The 20,546-nt window shown below is 35.1% G+C and overlaps 1 protein-coding gene and 1 non-coding gene across 5 annotated transcripts in view; both read right to left on the bottom strand.

The window, feature by feature from the left end:
* The window catches only part of ROBO1 (roundabout guidance receptor 1), a 401,546-nt gene that overhangs the window by 301,668 nt on the left and 79,332 nt on the right, over nucleotides 1-20,546 (bottom strand). The gene's annotated exons all lie outside the window — the stretch shown is intronic.
* Nucleotides 4,954-5,055, bottom strand: LOC122199000. The gene has a single exon (XR_006193282.1). It is a non-coding gene; the product is annotated as a U6 spliceosomal RNA (small nuclear RNA).

The raw sequence follows: 20,546 nt of genomic DNA on the forward strand, positions 1-20,546 counted from the left end.
TAAAATGATCACGTACATAATTTGCTATAAAAAATTTTGCTAGAAATTCCCTCCTTTTCTCATCACTTACAAAAATGTTACGTGATTGAATGTATTTGACAGAAAATAGTATATGAAAAGCAGAGTTTTAACATACTATAGTTGAAAAAAGTTACCTTTATTTGAAAAATAAAATGTATATTTTGAATGATATCAGTTACTTCACAAAGTCTTTAGCCACAAAATGGAGATAGATAAATATGCACTTCTACTATAGAATAAACTGGAATAAAAAACATGTTCCATTATCAAATGTATTTATTTATCTGGTTAGCTTAATATGTAACCAGTAGTATATGAAAGACAATGATCAGATAGATACTGAGTTCTGTTTTAGTGAGTACAGGGCTAACTTCAGCTATATAGAAATCACACACAAAGTTGTGGTCCTGTATGTTTGCATTATATGCTGTAGCCAACTGAGCAAAGGGCCAAACAGGTCAACTAGCAGCTGTTTTATATAGTGATCAATACTTAGGACCTCAGGTCAGTATGATTTGACACTAAATATTACGAATATTGTAAAACAACGCAAAAAATAGTTTATAAAAAGAGTACAAAGTGTACCATTGCTTCATTTTAGATTAACTATAAAGATAAAATAATCTCAAATATAATCCCTCCATTGTAAATAGTCATAAAATTCAGCACTGTTGAAGGAAATAATAGATTGACGTTTGCAGGTGTATTTGGTCTTACATTGTTGGGTTCTGACTTATATTAGTCAAACATTTTATTTCCTTCAACTTGTGAAATGTTAGAATTCCTAATTAAACTTTGAAATAAAAAGAATAGGGACAAGCAAATAGAGATTAAAGGAACACGTCACAGAAGCTTTCTTGATTTACAAAATATTTCTTAAAGGAAAGCAGAAAGCTATTGTAATGGTTAAAGACAGAGCCCTTTTATGTGTGCAGATGGGAAGTACTCCCAGAGAGGGTCATATTTCCTTAGGCTAAAGACCAAGAAAACTTAACTGCCCCAGGCCTGGAGTTCAGTGGCAAGAACAATTCATTCATTGAGAACTAAGATTCAGTAATCAAAGTATGAGGACAAGGGTGTGATTTTCATCTCATATAAGGACAAGTGACTACCAATTCAAAGGAAACAAATGGCAGTAAGAAAATGAAATCTCCCATATGGCTAGCATTTTTAAATCTGTGGTCCCTTATTTATTCACTTTTAAATTTCATTTTGTAGGCATCCAAATCGGCCAGGAGGAAGTCAAACTTTCACTCTTCACAGATGATGTGATACTCTATATGGAAAACCCAAAAGATTCTACCAAAAACTGCTACAACTGATCCATGGATTCAGCAAAGTGGCAGGATATAAAGTCAATGCACAGAAATAGGTTGCATTCCTATATACCAATAATGAAGCAACAGAAAGAGAAATCAAGGAATCGATCCCATTTACAATTGCCCCAAAAACCATAAAATACCTAGGAATAAATCTAACCAAAGAAGTGAAAAACCTATACATTGAAAACTATAGAAAGCTTATAAAAGAAATTGAAAAAGACGCAAAAAAATGGAAAAAGATTCCATGCTCCTGGAAAGGAAGAACAAATATTAAAATGTCAATATTACTCAAAGCAATCTACATATTCAATACAATCCCTATCACAATAACAGCAGTATTCTTCACAGAGCTAGAATAAACAATCCTAAAATTTATATGGAACCAGAAAAGTCCCCAAATAGCCAAAGCAATCTTGAAAAAGAAAACCAAAGCAGGAGGCATCATCATCCCGGACTGCAAGCTATATTACAAAGCTGTAATAATCAAGACAGTATAGTACTGGCACAAAAACAGTACTTTTTTTTTTCTTGGAAAAAGAAATGGACCCAGAAACATATGGCCAACTAATCTTTGACAAAGCAGGAAAGAATATCCAAGGAATAAAGACAGTCTCTTCAGCAAGTGGTGCTGGGAAAACTGGACGACAGGGAGAAAAATGAACCTGGACCACTTTCTTACCCCATACACAAAAATACACTCAAAATGGATGAAAGACCTAAATGTAAGACAGGAAGCCATCAAAATCTTTGAGGAGAAAGCAGGCAAAAACCTCTTTGACCTTAGTGACAGCAATTTCTTACTCAACACATCTCCAGAGGCAAGGGAAACAAAAGCAAAAATGAACTATTGGGACCTCATCAAAATAAAAAGCTTCTGCACAGCAAAGGAAACAATCAGCAAAACTAAAAGGCAACCAACGGAATGGGAAAAGATATTTGCGAATGACATATCAGATAAAGGGTTAGTATCCAAAATCTATAAAGCACTTACCAAACTCAACACCCAAAAAACGAATAATTCAGTGAAAAAATGGGCAAAAGACATGAACGGGCACCTCTCCAAAGAAGACATCAAAATGGCCAACCAACACAAGAAAAAATGCTCAACATAACTCATCATCAGGGAAATACAAATCAAAACCACAATGAGATACCACCTCACACCTGTCAGAATAGCTAACATTAACAACTCAGGCAACAATAGATGTTGGCAAGGATGCAGAGATAGAGGATCTCTTTTGCACTGCTGGTGGGAATGCAAACTGGTACAGCCACTCTGGAAAACAGTATGGAGGTTCCTCAAAAAACTAAAAATAGAACTCCCCTACGACCCAGCAATTGCACTTCTAGGTATTTATCTAAGGAATACAGGTATGCTGTTTTGAAGGACTCATGCACCCCAATGTTTATAGCAGCAGTGTCGACAATAGCCAAAGTATGGAAAGAGCTCAAATGTCCATCGATGGATGAATGGATAAAGAAAATATGGTGTGTGTGTGTGTGTGTATGTGTGTGTGTGTGTGTGTGTGTGTGTGTACAATGGAGTATTACTCAGCAATCAAAAAAGAATGAAATCTTGCCATTTGCAACTACGTGGATGGAACTGGAGGGTATTATGCTGAGTGAAATTAGTCAGAGAAAGACAAAAATAATATGATTTCACTCATATGAGGACTTTAAGAGAAAAAAACAGATGAACATAAGGGAAGGGAAATAAAAATAATATAAAACAGGGAGGGGGACAAAACATAAGAGACTCTTAAATATGGAGAACAAACACAGGGTTACTGGAGGGGTAGTGGAGGGGGATGGGCTAAATGGGTAAGGGGCATTAAGGAATCTACTCCTGAAATCTTTGTTGCACTACATGCTAACTAACTTGGATGTAAATTTTAAAAAATAAGTTAAATAAAAATTAAAATTAAAAAAATTCATTTTGTATGAATCACTGGCTATATAAATAGGCCAGAAACATACACTGTGCTCCATAATTTCCAAAAATAGTTTCATATTATATTTTAAAAATCTCTTCAAAAATCACAAAGAATTAAACTACTTGCTTTGATCAAAAATTGAAAAACTGATGTTAAGTATAGAAATTTACCAAATATTTAATACCAACATTCACAATACAAGAAAATGTATGCAAATTTAAAGGTAACAGTTACAATATTTTTTTTCAAATAATATTTCACTCAGTGCATACAATAAGTTTTGCTGAGAAGTTTAATATTAGAAGGGACTTAAGAGCCAGATGGGAAAGCTGTGTATATTTAATATACATATCTATTCCATGTCCATTTGACATACTATTTAGACTCCAATAGCCCTCATCCTATATAACTGTTTCTTTGACACTACTACAATCTCAGTGAATGATGAGAAGAATCAATAATATGAATCAATGTCTTTATTATAACTTATTTGGTTTTGTAACACTAACCTTGGAAAAAGGTGTTCTGGCATAAAATATGCATTTAATTTTACCTATTTAAACTTAACTAAAACCTTAGGTAATAATGGAGAAAGTGCATTTTAAAGATAAGATATGTAGTTGAAAATGGCAATTTTTATGAAAAATGACAAATTAATCATTTGTTTTACACAAAAGTCCTTTCTCTTAAAGGATCAGCACAGAAAACCTTCAAATAAGCCTGTTCCCTTTTTTCAATATTTTTATTGGATGTTTGGTCGAAACAAGAGAAACAAAACAGAGACAAACTGGAAAGACAGAAGGGGTACAGAAAATAGTGGTCCCACCATCACACACGGTTTGATAAAAAAATGAAAGACTATGATCTCTTCTAACAAGTTGAAAATTAGCCTTTACACTTCGGGCTCCTGAAAACACAATGCTCAAAAATATAGAATTGACAGTGGGTTAACTTCAGATTTGTTCAAAATTATAAAGGTACCAAATAATAAGAAACACACAGAATTTTCTAAAGGATTTTCACAATTCTTAAAAATATTTCAAATTTGGGGAGATAAAGAGAAAAAAATAGCATTGGTGTTTCTGATTGGATTTTAACCCACTTCTATCAAAAATTTCTATATTCAATTTCTATTTAAAATTAATTTCATAATCCTCTATGGTTATTTCTAAACAAAATCACAATGAAAAATATGGATCAGATTAGCATTGTTTTTATCTGGTATAACATATTTCCAATATTTCTACACACTGATTACAGTTCTCTCCCATATCTTTATATACTTTATTTATGAGAGTTTTTTTTAAATTATTTTTCTATAGTATAACCCTTATTGAGATACAAGGCTTAATTACAAAAGCAAAATTTAGATTATATCCAAAATATGCCCTTAACTATTTGTCTATGGGAAAATTTTAATTTATATAAAAAAAATCAAATAGGACTACATTCAGATCACTTTTTCCAAAATGCTGTTTTCTAAATGAAAAACTTTGGAATTGATCTATAAATAATATTGTTTATCTAATCTTCCTCTCTCTCTCTCTCTATATTGCTTTTTTTTTTTTTTTTTTTTTTTGGAGGAGGCGGTGGAATCAGGGATGGGTCCTTGAGGACCTTGAGGAGGTAAATCACTTCACTTACAGAGCCTGTTTCCCCACCCACAGATATTAGGATAAAATATGGACTGCTTCACAAATTTGTGTATCATCCTTACATACAGGACAAGCTAATGTCTGTATTGTTCCAATTTTAGTATAGTGCTACCAAAGAGAGCACTTTCTAATCTCCTTAAGTATCTGTCTTATAACACTTGTGACTATGAATGGAGTATGATACTATAATAACTGGGGCTACAATTTCCAAGCTTCATAAATAATGTAGTTTCCAGGAGTTACTGTCTAGCTTATTCAGAGCCTGAATAGACATTACTTATTGGGTTCAGGTATTCTCTCATTGGAAAAAAGAAAAAGAAAAGAGACAGATGTACAAATAAGAGTTTATTTATATCCATCTTCTTTGAACTAGTCAGAACAAGAAATCCTCCACTGAGAACTTTACTAAATACCTCAAGTAGAATGACTTAAGCATTAGCGGACCAGCTAAAAAATCTAAAATTGAAAACGTTCACCTTGAGTTCTAAGGCTGCATCATAAAATTTTCATATCTTAATCAATGATGATAGTATCAATAGAGCTAGAATTTCTCTTATATATGGCTATAAAAGTAAATCTGAAATATTCTGTACCAATAAGGATATTACCTCTTAGAAAAATAATAAGTATTTCTAAAGTAAGCAAAGATTAACCTAAATTACACAAATTTATGCTACTTATTTTGCCTTGGTGCCATATCAATATAAGTATAGTTTGTTGAAGGTGGTAAATTAAGTTGTTTTATATCTAGAAATATGATTAACTTTATAAAATCTGAATTTCCATCATCATTCTTCAGCCACAATAAAGAGAAAAGAAAGCATATTTAAGAAAGACTGTTAAAACTCCAGTCTGAAGAAGTCCTTAGTCATCTTGAACCTTTAAACAGGCCTTTGGCATAAACTCAGATCATATCCCAGTAAGATAATTTCTCTGGGGACATATCGTTCACTCAGCTTTGAAGGATTCCACTTAGACAGATTCATCTGGCCTATTAACAATTCTAATTCAAAGAATCCCAAGAAGATAGCAAGCAAAAAGGAAATAACTGTTTTTTTTCCTCAACCCCAACTCTCAGCTTCCATTCAAAAAATATCTTCCTTCTTTTTATTCTTCCCTATGTGAGTTCTTATTCATGTTGTTGAAGATCAGAGCTACTACACAACAGAGCCTAAATTGTTCTGTGATTGTTATATTTTTTTAGGTACACACCACAGGTCTATGCCAGCAGCCCCATGGGCATTCAACACACATTAACTGATGGTAATACTTGATAATAAGTTAAATATTAAGAATTCATGTTGTGAGCACCAAAGTCTGTTGGTAGGAGATTCTGAATCAACTCTGAAAAGAACACATATATATGGTAAACCGTCTATGGAAAAATTGTAAAACAATTCTAATTTATTCCTTTTTCTATGATATAAGGTTAAATTATGTTAATGACATTTACATCTATAAATGGAAAAGAAATCAGTGAAAACCCCATTTTGCAAAGAGAAATAGGTAAATATTTTGGAATGCCTATGGTCCATAAAAGAGTCAGAGTATTAAAAGTGATGAGAGAAATGTGTGAAAACCAATGATGGAAGAATGGCTTGGGAAAGTTATTAACTAGAAAAAAGTTCTAGCATGGAAAATACAGTAACTTGCTGGTTATTAAACATGGTTCAATTGAGAGAACTAAAAATAGCTATAAATTTTAGAGAACCATTTGATGCTTTTAACACTTGAAGATAAACCATTATCCCTTATTTGGCAATTTGTGTGTTTTGTTTCATGTAAATGTGCAGCAATCTTTCTTTACTCAGTGTCTGCTTACTCTTCAGGGTATAAAAAAATCACCAGGTAGGGCAGCCAAAAGAAATAAAGCATCAGCTCAATTAGATCCTGGCTTTCCTTCTTGAACTTTACAAGTTCAGACTGTTGACTGTTCATTTGTCTTCTCAGCTGCCTTGTAAGGAGCCAGAAAATATACCTATGAAGTTGAGGACAATGTACCTATATATACAACCTTCATACTTTTAGGAAACCTCATGCAGAAAAGAAATCCCATGGACCCTGAGCCTATCACCATAAAACATTCAGATATGAAAACAGAAAGTACCTGGCAATTGTCCTAATTTGGTGTATGTCTAATTCTCCACCACGATGTTTCTGTAACCAATTTACTGATCATTTTTTTATGCTTCTTTCTGGAGCAGAGGAACATTACAACATTGACATGATCTTTCATATACTTACAAATACTTTACCTATTTTAGTGAAAAAGTCAATGATACATTGACAACATGTTATCTCTGCAACTATCAAATCAAAGTAAATTAGGACTACTCCCTCTGATACAAAGTTTATGTCATTCAATACTATCAATCTGTGTTTGATTTTCTCAAGGCTTATTGTATCTGACCCTCAGGAGATCATGGTCACCTGAGCTTCAAGCAGCCCCAAGTGCGTCCTCAGAAGTGATGCTTCCAGAGATCCTCTGAGCAGGGGAATTCACACATTTTCTAGGTCAGATAATCCAAGACCAGACTGAAATACTGGGACTTTCACATCACTGAAGCTTATTAGCCAGAGATGAGTAACTCCCAGTTTTTAAGTTGAAGAATTACATGCTGAATCTGATAACATAAAACAACAAGATTAAGTATAAATTAAGTAGAATCAAAGTAAATGACCCTAAAAGAAAGCTGAACACATCACAAGAAGGGTCTCATCAATACAAGAGAAAGGGAAGCAGTATGTGTTCACAATGCAAGCCAACTGAAGCTTTACTGCTTCCCAGCTATTTACTTAGTGGATTGTCTAGTCAATATCCAGGCTTTAAAAGATTACCTATGTCATGTCAGAAGACCCCACATATTGATCTCTCCTGGACATACCAGTCATGTTCTTTTAAGGGGTCATATTAGGAATGGGTCAAAGTCACTTTATCCTTTTTTTTTTTCAAGTTTGTATTTAAATTCCAGTTAGTCAACATACAGTGTAATATTAGTTTCAGGTGTAGAAGTCAGCGCTTCATCACATCCAACACCCAGTGCTCATCACAAGTGCCCTTCTTAATGCCCATCACTCATTTAGCCCACCCCCCGCCTCCAGCGACACTCAGTTTGTTCCCTGTATTTAAGAGTCTCTTATGGTTTGCCTCACTCTCTGTTTTTATCTTATTGTTTCGTTCCCTTCCCCTATGTTCATCTGTTTTGTTTCTTTAATTACACAGGAGTGACAGAAATCACTTAATGTATCACAACAAATTGAGGAAGATATAGGTTAAGTTTCTTAAGACTTAAAAAAAATAATAAAGACAGAAAGAACACTGATCAACCATCAATTTAAAAGGAGGACTTTTAGCCCATCTCAAGTTTTAATTGGGACGCATATTTTTAAGTATACTAATTTAATGATAGCTCGGTTTGTCAATAATGTATAAATATCAAAGCCATAGCTTAATCTTAAATGCAAAATGTACAGATATTGAATCACTGGCTGCAGCTGAATAAAAATGTATGATTTTCATGTGTGAAAAGGATTTGCATGTACAACATTAACATTTTACTGGTTCTTGTCTGTAACTACAGATTAGGAAAACAAATAGAAAAATACAAACTGAAAATTGTACATTTTAGTACCTACTGCCATATTAACAGTTATTTTACCAAAGGAAGTAAATGTATATTATGCTTTGGTCTTATTTTGTGGGAAGGTAATTGTCTCGAATATAAAATGAATTTGTCTTAAGTTTCACATCAGTGTGAGAAGAAATATAGCATAAGGATCACGAGCATGATGGTTATTTAAACCACCTGGGCCTTGATTTCCTCTAAAAAGTAAGGGTAATAACAATACCTACTTCACTGAGTTTTTGTGAGGATTAAGTAAATTAATAAATATAAACAGTGTTTGGCACAAAGCACACACTCACAAGTAGTGGTTATTATTACAGTTAACACGGCCTTCCACCTCAACTTCTTCTTCAAATTAAAAAAAAAAATAACAACGTAGCTTATATTCTATAAGAAGGTTTTAATAAGAGCCAATTTATCCCACTAAGTTAAATCTAAAACAGAAATAAGTTATGTTTGAATATTAAAATTCAATATTCTTCTTCCTCTGGGTCTGTTCAGAATTTCAGCGGCGATATTCCACACACATAAACACAATTTCCATTGCTAAGTACTCTCTCTATGGTGCTTAAAAAGCTTCCAAACAGCCAGGAATGTACTTAAGCCGTTTGATTAGCCCCTTATGTCAGATAAATGAACAGTTTTTGTAAACATTAAGTGAAATACGAGTCATTTGAAAGGAGAGATTCTCTGTAGTACAATAAATGTCCCAAAAGGAATGTCTCTGAAATAATAGGATTTTGTTCTCAAAATAAGTCCACCTTGTAAAAAGTCAGAATTTGGGGGACATTAGTATAAAAAGAAGAGGGTTATGAGTGGCAGGATACAAATGGGTGTGTGTGCATGCATCATTTGTAACAGTTCACTTGCACAAAAACACACTTAAACAGGGAGCAAAATCTGGCACAGTTAAATTTGCCAAACAACTATCAGATAAAGGGAAGATACAGCACAGATTAAAAACACAGAAATGATCTCTAGCCATCTAATGAATTAAACACATAAAAGACAAACTAGGTTTCCACACAATTATAGGCATGTAAGGCTAGTCAACGGAATGAATGCTGTGAGAATACGATCCAAAACTAAGGCTAACGTTGTCCTTCAGAAATAAAAACCAAAAAAATTATCCCTTACAGAAACAGTTCTCCCACTCCCACATCCCACATCACCAAGCAGAAATGTCTGGGAAAACATAAAGGAATGCACATTCTTCTTTTTTTTTTTTTTTTTAAGATTTTATATTTTGTATTTCTTTCGTTGATTTTTTCATTTTACATATGTGTGTGTGTGTGTGTGTGTGTGTGTGTGTGCGCGCGCGCGCGTATATATAATGTCTATTTATTTTGAGAGAGAGAGCATGCACGGGTAGGTGCATGAGTGGGAGAGGAGCAGAGAGAGAATCCCAAACAGGCTCTGCACTATCAGCCTGATGTGGGGCTTGAACCCACAAACCAAGAGACCACGACCGAAGCCAAAGTTGGATGCTTAACTGATTGAGCCACCGCGGTGCCCCTAAGACTTTAGTTAAGTAATCTCTCCACCTGACATGGGGCTCGAGCTCACAACCCAGAGATCAAGAGCCACACTCCTCCAACTGAGCCAGCCAAGCACCGGAGGAATGCCCCTTCCGAAAGCAGGCTTATCATCCCTGCCAAATATGATCATGGTCGACATTCACTCACTAATTTCCCCTAGACATGCAAATCCACATTTCCCGGCTAAAAAACTAAAAAAAAAAAGTCAATAAAAAATACACAAAGTCTCCTGAAAAAGCATGATTTTAAAGAAAGTTTCATAGACATGGTCATCATAGTGAATTAAAACTTAAAACCTTCTCCCTTTCCTCTCTTCCTCTCCTCTATTTTTATAGAACCACAGCCTGACTTTCTTCCAGATACTAAGATTGTACAGTTTTGCAAAAGCATAAGAAATATCAGAAGTTCTAAAGATATCATTGATTAGCTAGTAAAGATAACCCCCTCTTATCTGTACAATGCCTATCTCTGACTGGTCCAAATTACCTTCCAATAGTTAGCCAATTATGCAATTATTACATAAGGTAGCAAATTGCATTGCTTATTTATAGATAAGCAAATGAAGTCACAGAGGTTAGGAGGTATTATCAGGTCCTTAGGAAAGTCCCAGAAAATCAATTCCAAGCATTAAACTAGCATAACATCCATTCACCAAACATTCCAGAGACTTGCTTAGGCATTGTTCTAGATCAGCAGTGATAAAGAGTGACAAGCTCCTGGTCCTCATGCAGCAGACACAGCAAGAAGGGAAATCAATGGTAAACAAATGTATATCATTAATCACATTATCCCAACCCTATCTTGTTTTTTGTATGTTTGTTTCTTTGTTTGGGTTTTTTGTACGTCATTTATTGCTAAAATGACAAAGGGCCGGATTAAGATCCATGCACATAGCATGGTAGGTTACCATTGGACAAATTCCAGGTTCTTGAGCTGAATGGGAGAACAACCTTTGACAGACATGTGTAACTCTACTCTACAGTAGCCCCCCACCTTTGTACCAAATCAAAAGGCTTTTAACGGGAGAAAAGATAATGGGATTGGGAAGAGAGGAATAAGATAGTACTCCTTGTTCCAGAAGAAACTAATCTTTCAAGCTATCATTTCCACTCATCAACTCAAGTTGCCTATGAAATATGTCCCTCTAAGTCCTGGGCCTCTTCATCTACATGAGCATCAGGAACTCAACAACTTTCACTGTGAACTGATTGCCCAAGGTCCTCAGATATGTGAATGACAGAAATAGTTACATGAAGTAGAGACTTGACCTGTATTCGGTGGATTTAGTGACTTATATTTTCAAATACGTATTTTCATATTGGTAAACAGTTTCATTTACAACATCTACATGTTATATATTTAATATTATAGGCATATGGCCTGAACTTCAGGGGGACAGGGAGCTGGGGAAGGAAGTGATTCTAAATGTAATCAATTCTGTTACTGAGCCGAAAAAAAAAATTACACATTATAAAATATATGATTTTATAAACTGAGGAAATGGTGCTTTTGAAAAATAAAACAGTGAGTGATTATAAAGATATGTATACTCAAGTTTTCTAATATACACTTATCATCTCAAATGTGATATAGTTACATCTAAACTTGAATCTGTAAAATAATTTCAAATTAAATATTAATCAAAGGTACAATTCTACGAAATCAATTTCATGCATTGCCATTTTAAAGGATGAAGGCAAACTGAGGTATAAATTATTTATAAGAAAAAATAACCCACAATAACATTGAGCTAATTATCACAGTAACTGTAGCATTTCAGGGCAAGAATAGAGGAAAAGAATTTCTTTGTTCATATTTTTCCTAGCCAAAATTTCATGAATAAATCATATGCTTCAACCCTATTTTTAAGAATCTAAAGAAGATTTGAATCTGACATTTTTAAAAACATTCAAAAGGAGCTTTAACTGAATCCATAGCAGCATGTAAAAATATTTCCTCAGTTTGTGTGCGTGTGAATTTGAATGTGTGTGTATACTTTCTGACTTCAATAAAAATCTCTTTAAAATTGGAACCATGTCAGTGCAGCCACTATGGAAAACAGTATGGAGGTTCCTCAAAAAAATAGAACTACTATAAGATCCAGCATTTCTACTTCTGGGTATTTATGAAGGAAATGAAATCACTACCTCACAAAGATAACAGCACTTCCCTGGCCAAGGCAATGGAAACAACCTAGGAATGAACAAATAAAATAAATACGGGGTATGTTTGTGTAAGGGTATATGTGTGTGTGTTTATATGTGTGTATATATACATGCACACGATGGAATATTATTCAGCCATAAAAAGAAAGGACATCCTATGGGGCGCCTGGGTGGCTCAGTCAGTTAAGCGTCCGAGTAAGGCTCAGGTCATGATCTTATGGTTGGTGGGTTCGAGCCCCGCGTCAGGCTCTGTGCTGACAGCTCGGAGCCTGAAGCCTGCTTCTGATTCTGTGTCTCCCTCTCTCTCTGCTCATTCCCTGCTCATGTTCTGTCTCTCTCTGTCTCTCAAAAATAAATAAATGTTAAAAAAAAAAAAAAAAAAGGGTATCCTGTCAGATGCAACAACATGGACAGATCTTGAGGGCGTTATGTTAAGTGAAATAAATGAGACAAAGAAAGACAAACCAAACTCCTAGAAACAGAGTACAGACTAAGGAGTACTAGAGGTGGGTGTGAGATGAGGGAAGAGGGGTGGGGCAAATAGATGAAGGTGACCAAAAATGACCAACTTCCAGTTAAAAGATAAATAAGTCCTAGGGACTATAGGTACCAATACTGTGTTGCATATCTGAAAGTTGCTAAGGGAGATCTTAAAAGTAGATCTTTTTTCTCATCACAAGAAAAAACTTATGATTATACGTGGTGAAAAATGTGAAACTTACTGTGGTAATCATTTTGCAATATACACATGTATCAAATCATTATGTTGTATACCTGAAAGTAATACAATTTTATATGTCAATTATATCACAATAAAATTAATTAAATTGCAACCGTTTCATTTAAATTAACAACAATCTGCCCCTCCCCCCTCTTAGTAGCGATGCTATAGCTTAGACAATGGTTATCAGCATAACTGAGTCAGTCAAAAGAAGTAGTTACCAATGTAAAGGACTGTTCTTTTAAGGTCTAGGCTTTATGTCTTACTTACTTTAAACAAAAAAAGTGTTCTAAAATTTTAAAATATTTAACATGGTTGTTTTATACTTACATGAAAAATATTTATATATATAAATATAAACTTATATTTATATATATAAATTTATATTTATATTTACATGAAAAATATTTATATTATATTTTTTAAGCTAATTTACCTTGAGAGAAAGAGAGAGAGCAGGGGAGGGGCAGAGTGAGAGGGAGAGAGAGTGAGAGGGAGAGAGAGCAAGAGAGAGGGAGAGAGAGAGAGAGAGAGAGAGAGTCCCAAGAAGGCTTTACACCATCAACGCAGAGCCCGATGTGGGGATCGAACCCACAAACCAGAAGATGATCACCTGAGCCGAAACCAAGAGCCGACCGCTTAACCAAATGAGCCACCCAGAGATCCCCAAAATGTTTATGCTTTTAAATATTCATATTAATTAATGTGAGCAATGTTTTATTCTGTTAATTTTTATATCTAACACCATAAGAGAAAAATCTAAATTCTAAAGATTTTGGAAGGATTCTCTGTGGTTATGCCTCACAATCGATGTTCAAGCAGTGTATATTAGATTAGTAATGCAAACATTGGTATAAAATTTTAAACTATACATTTAAGTATTTAAATCTAAATCTAAATGTTAATGAATAGTTTGTTCCAATGTGGGGTGGGGGGTGATACATATTTCTCTTGATATATGTTCATACATATTTCTTTTTCAGTATCTGTGCAAGTATCCACTGTTTAGTTTAAATTCCAAAACTTAATTTCATTCTATTTAAGGTATAATAAATTCCATGGTCTGAGTTAATGATCAGAATATGGTATTAAATAAATGAATGTTATACTTGAAACTCTTTTCAGAAAAATTAGCTGAGATATAGTCACAGATTTAACTTGCCGCTGGAGTTGATTCTAGAAAAAAAAAAAAATTTCTACATAGAAGAAAAAAAAAAAAAAAAAGGTGAGGCATAAAACACACCAGGCTAAAGAAGATAGATAATGTATGCGGTCTCTCATTTCTACTGGGGAAACAAAATGCCAAATTGCACATTAGCACCTTCAAATATAAAGAAACCTTTTTTTTTTTTCCATTATTGTTGGTTGGTAGGGATCGTTATACAGAACTGTTTACTGACAGAGATTTAGTAATAACACTCCCTTTGTGACCCATACTAGGTACAAGTTACAGTATTTAGAATTAAGTGCAAGGGACGCTTGGGTGGCTCAGTTGGTTAAGTGTCCCACTCCTGATATCAGCTCAGATAGTGATCTCACATTTCGTGGGATTAAGCCCCCAGTTGTGCTCAGTGCTGACAGAGTGGAGCTTACTTGGGATTCTCTCTCTCTCTCCCCTCCCCTTTTCCTCCTTCCCTGCTTGCAGGCATGTGTGCTCTCTCTCAATATAAATAAATAAACTTAAAAAAAAAAGGAATTAAGTGGTAAATACAATCTAATCACAATACAGGAGTTACATAATATGATAAAGGAATACAGGGTGATATGGGTAAGGTTAAACTTGATGTGACAGTGGGAGGGGTAGGATGTGCAGAAAAGGAGGCTAAGAGTAAAGGATGGATCTTCTGAACTCTGAAACATAAATATTTTTTTCCAGACCAAAGAGGTAGGGGTAGGAGACCATGAATCTTAGGCCACCAATGCCAGGATCACACAGACCCTTGCAAATCATTTTCAAGGGTTTAGATTTTAGGGGCATTGGAGAATCTCTGAGTGAACAATCAAGAGGGACAGATCAGATTTTTACTTGCAAAACAGTATTACAGCTATGTGGTTGAGAAATAATGGTGACACAAATTAGAAGAATAGTGAGAGGAATGAAGGTAAGTGGAAAAATCCTACAGCTATTCAAGACAAATCATCAGCAAGACTTGAGGATCAACCGATAGGAACAGATGGAAAGAAAGGAAGAAAGAATTAATCTCAAGTTTCTAGTCTGGAGAGCCAAATGGATGGTGGTATCCCTTTCAGAGCTAGGAAAAACTAGAGGAAAGGCAGGAATGGAAAGGAAGATGGTTAAGTCTCATATTGGACATTTCAGCTGGAGATACTACCAGGATCTCCAAATGGAGCTAACTGTGGAAGTCAAGGCTAGAGACAGGGAGTGAAACAGGACAATAGTTCTAGAAGAATCCAAAGAGGTAGGTGTGGTCATCCAAGGCAAACCACAGAGCAAAAAGAGAAGAATAAACACTCTAGGAATTTGAACATTTCAGCTATAAGCCAAGACTAGTCTAGATATAAATAAGAAGAAAATCAATAGCAGGTAGATGGTGGACCTTGCTAGTTGGCTAGTGAACATCCATTTTTCTGTTCTTCCTTTTAGCAAAATACCAAACGTTGTTTGGGGAAGAAATGAGCTAGTTAAAAACATTTCTCCTTACTAAAAAGAAAACTGCAGGCTCAAGGTAGAGTCACTTCCCCAGGACAGCAAACCAAGACTTAATTGTAGTTTCAACCTCTCCAGGAAGGGAATTTTAAGACAATAAATCTGAAAATTTCTGGTCAACACCAATGAGGTAATCTGTCACAGGGGCCCTCTCCATTCCCCAAAGGAAGATGAGGTCATGTGTATGATAAGACCCCCTGCCCTTCCCCTGATGGAAGGTGACCTTGCCTGAAACAATCCTTTCTTTTCTTTTGCTAATAACAACTGGCCCTACCCTACTTCCTATAAAAACCTTTCATTTGTTGATGTACTCCTGGGAGCATCTTTCTACTTGCTACAGGGATGCTGCCTGATTCATGAATCACTTAATAAAGTATAACTCCCTTGAATTTTGTTTTTGAACACCATACATCTTTGAAACTAAAGGTGGCCATGTGACCTAGGTCTAGCCAATGAAATGTAATAGACTTCTACTGGGTGAAGATTTCCAGAAATTTACTGTCTTGATAAAAAAAAAAAAAAAAAAAAAAAAAAGCAGGGGTAGGGGGACGGGGATAGCTGCTGATTTTTTACACTCCTCCTTCTAGTAAAGCACAGAAGGGTGATATTGAGAGTACAGCCATCAGCTTGTAACCACAAGGAAGAAAGCCACATACTAGGGCTGGCAGAGCAGAAAAATAAAAGGAAGCTGGATTCTTGGAGCTGCCATACTTCTCTGGTACAGCCTTCCTCCAGAATCAATTTTAAACCTGTCTGGTAAATTGCCTGACTTTAGTTACATGCAGTAGAATGTAATCCTGATCTAGCTGGGTGCCACGAAATTCTGGGAAAGTGAACGTTTCACAAAGGAGGTCAATTGTGTCAAATGCTTGCAAGAGGTAAATTATATCCATTATAGAAAGCAAAGTTTAGAAAGCTGAGGTCAAGACTATTAACAGTAACAGGATATTAGTGAGAGAAAAGGGTAAGACCACACACACTGCTGAGCACCTCTTTGCAAAGTTTTGGTAAAGCGCCATATTTGAATTGTTTGGAATATTGAATGGTCCCCTGTTATAGCCTTCAACATAGTGATGTAGGAGAAGAAAACATCCCTGGAAGAAAGAAAAAAAAAAAAAAAAAAGAAATAGAATAGTATATCATAATCTTACTCTTTTGCTCTTGAAACAAAGAAACCATGTAGATAAATAACCACAAACCTGAACCTGAGATACTTAGACACTTTTGAAAATGTACGTCCACCCACAAAATACCAAACACTAGTTTTCATCCAAAATGCATTCTGAGAAAATTGTTTTCTGAAAAAAAAAAAAATGGCATTCCATAAAAATGTGTGAATTGTAGTAACTTAGATCTCCTACTCATGTTTCTTAGGATTCATTAATATTTTAAACCCTCAAAAGTCTTATAGAAAAGAGATATGTTTAGAAATTTGTTTAAAGACTTATTTTACAAATTATTTTTTGACAGCTTACAGAAATGCTTCACTGGAACACATTTTGAGAAAGGCCACAATGAAATATTTCAATGCTGGCCATGCCAATGACAATAATTCTATAAGCCCTCAAAAATATATTTATCATAAAAGACATACCATGCACTGATATACGAAGACTATCTATCATTTCACAAATATTTATATGGATTTTAAGTACACTTATGTATGAGAGGATTGACTCTGGGAAAAAAAACTCATCTGAATGTAAGCGTATGTGGCATTAGTTTGTCAGCCTTTACTTACCTGCAATGAAGAGAAACATTTTTTGGAACCATAGTAATGCGCCTAACACAGTAAATAGCACATAATACAACAGCTACCATTTATATAATGCTTGTCAACCAGGCACAGTTCTAAGCCCCTTGTATATATCAACTTATTTAATCCTCCTCAAACCTCTCTAAGTAGAAGTAAAGTCCCCTTTTTTTACAGGTGAGAAAACTGAAACATAAAGAGCTTAAGTAAATTCACCAAGGTCATAAATGAACATATACTGCATTTGTGGAGAACAAAATTAAGGACAGAATTAGTTGTAACTAATTCTATACAAATTATATATGTGCGAATCTACACAAAATATATATGTGTATACATATATACAAAATATCCATGTACAAATTCTATTTGTAACTATAAAGAATGTTCACAATGTACTCTATGGATAAAAACCTTTATACAGGGTTAAGGGAACCCATTATATTCAAACAACACAAACTCCTCTTGGAATAGAACGTAAGAAATGTATGGTTATTCACCTGGGGTTGATGATTAAAATCTTAAGAGAGGCTTAAAGAATTGTAAACCAACATAGCTCAGAAGGAACAGAGACTTAAGTGTTACCGGGGGGGGGGGGGGGGGGGGGGGGGGGGGGGGGGGGGAAGGAAAGAAGGAAGGAAGGAAGGAGGAAGGGACGGAGGGAAAGAAAGAAAGAAAGAAAGAAGAAAGAAAGAAAGAAAAGAAAGAAAGAAAGAAAAGGAAGGAAGGAAGGAAAGGAAGGAAGGAAGGAAGGAAGGAAGGAAGGAAGGAAGGAAGGAAGGAAGAAGAAAAAAAGAAAGAAAAATATTACAGAGTATGACCACAGAATTCAAGTTTTTAGTTTTTGGTGATTTAGGCAAAAGATGAAAAGAAAGGAATTAAAGGCACCTGTCAACATGCTCTCACTCCACCAGCCACAAAAATATTTCTCCTCTCCTTTGGAATTTTGGCTCATTGCTACTTTCTTTCCTGAGGTAGTCCCAAAGGAAAATATGCTATAATCATATTTTCCAAGAATTCCCTTAAGCAAGATTCAACAAGGTTACGACCTGTCATACACTTTCATTTTAGAACTAAGGGAAGTCACCTGAGAAAGCTATGACAAGTGCCGAGTTATGTGATCAAAATGCTCTCGGTGTCCTTCTCCATCAAACACAGACTCCTAATCCATTTTCTGGTGTCTGACAGAGATAAGAATCTGATAAAATGGTAACTTAATGTGACTCAATCTAGATAAAGTACAGTATCCTGTGGTAAAGAGATATAGGGTGATAGAGATTGAGAAAGAGTATAAATCCTTAGGGGGAAGGGATGTCCTTTCCCATTTTGTTTGAAGTATCTGGCTTTTCTTCTAAGTTTTACTCCATTATTTACTGGATAAGATTTAAAATGTCCCCATTCAGGCATACTAAATAACTTGGTCATAAACTTTTATTCCTCTTGACAAGTGTAAAATGTCACAGGCACTATTAAAACTTCAATTTAGACCTTAGGTTAAATATGACTTAAAATGTTACTAAAGCTACAATTTCCACTCTGGAAATACTAAGAGACTGAGATTAAAACAGTTTTATTATACTTAGAAACCTAAATTAAACAACAGATCTAATTTATCAAAAATTAGGCCCCACTTAATGACTATCTTCAAACATATGAGCCGCTACATTAAAAAAAATGGCTTTTCTGTTATCAGCATGTAAAATGAAAGAGATTTCTACCGAATAGGATTTAAGTAAATTAAAGTAATAACTTTGTGTTAACATATGCTGATGCATGTAAGGGGTACTGATGATGGAGGCTAGATAATCTTTAGCTCTGAACCTCTTTTAATACAACAAATGATCTTTAGACAATTTAAAAGTCAGAGGAACAGATTAAATGACTTCCAAATGACCCTTCCAGCATCATTCTATTCTTATTAATAAATTCCAGTTTTTCCATAGTTTTAATTCTAGAAAATGTGAAGTATAAAAATTATATACACACATGGCATTTCACTTTTGGATTAAGTAAATACAACCTTCCTTTGAACTTGCTTCAAAACACCTAAGATACAAGTTCATGCATTACTTTTCTTGGTAAACAATGTTATGGATACAGATAAAGCTTTGAGTGTCCTATTCTCTGCTTAATATCCCACTGTCTGTAATTATTCGTACATAGCCAACAATTTTCTTTTCCTTCTGCATCCAAGCAAATGTATTTTTCTACTGTTCCAAGTTTAATCCTTACCATAACCACACCCCCACCCCAGCCCCAGCACATTCTCTCTACCTTTCTTCTGCTTACCTCTCTCTCTTTCCCCTTGTCTGTCTCATTCCCTATCCTCCTACTTACTCTCCCCTCTTCCTTCTCCCTGCTCTGTCTCCTGGAGTCTCCCCTCCTGTTATTCTGGATGTGTTTCCCTCAGTGTACTTCCTGTGCTTTTCTTTCTGTGTGTTTCCTTCTCTCTAATTCTGCCCCTGACTTGCTAGTCTCCTATACATCCTTTTCCACTCTCCCCTGCCCTCTCTCCTGGTTCAGAAATTCAGTGTAATTCACCAAAAATCATGTTCTACCTGCTTCTCTTAAAAAAAAAAAAAAAAAAAAAAAAAAAAAAAAACACTGGATTTACATTCCAAAAGGTTTTTTGTTGTTGTTGTTGTTTTGGTTCTAGGGGATGAACAGGGGTCTACAAACTCTAGCACAATGTAGAAGAGTGCTTCTCAAATTTGAATTTGCAAAAGCCACATTGTAATACTGTTAAAATACAGGGTCTGATTCAGTTGGTATGCAATGGGGCCCATCATTCATCACCTCTAACTTGCTTCCAGGTAATGCCAATGCTGCTGGTTCCTAACCACATTATGACTGGAAGCCTCTAGTTGCTGCCTGGAGCACACCCAATCCTTCCATATTTGCTTCTCCCACATAGCTAGACACAACATTACTGTCTATATGGGTTTTTTCCCTTTCTTTCCTTCCTTCCTTCTTTCTTTCTTTTCTTTCTTTCTTTCTTTCTTTCTTTCTTTCTTTCTTTCTTTCTCTTTCTTTTGAGTTTATTTATTTATTTTGAGAGAGACAGCATGAGAGCAGGGGAGGGGCAGAGAGAGAGGGAGAGAGAACCCTAAGCAGGTTCAGCATTCTGTGTCTCCCTCTCTCTC

This window comes from Panthera leo, chromosome C2 (assembly GCF_018350215.1).
Source record: "Panthera leo isolate Ple1 chromosome C2, P.leo_Ple1_pat1.1, whole genome shotgun sequence".
NCBI classification, from domain to species: Eukaryota; Metazoa; Chordata; class Mammalia; order Carnivora; family Felidae; genus Panthera; species Panthera leo.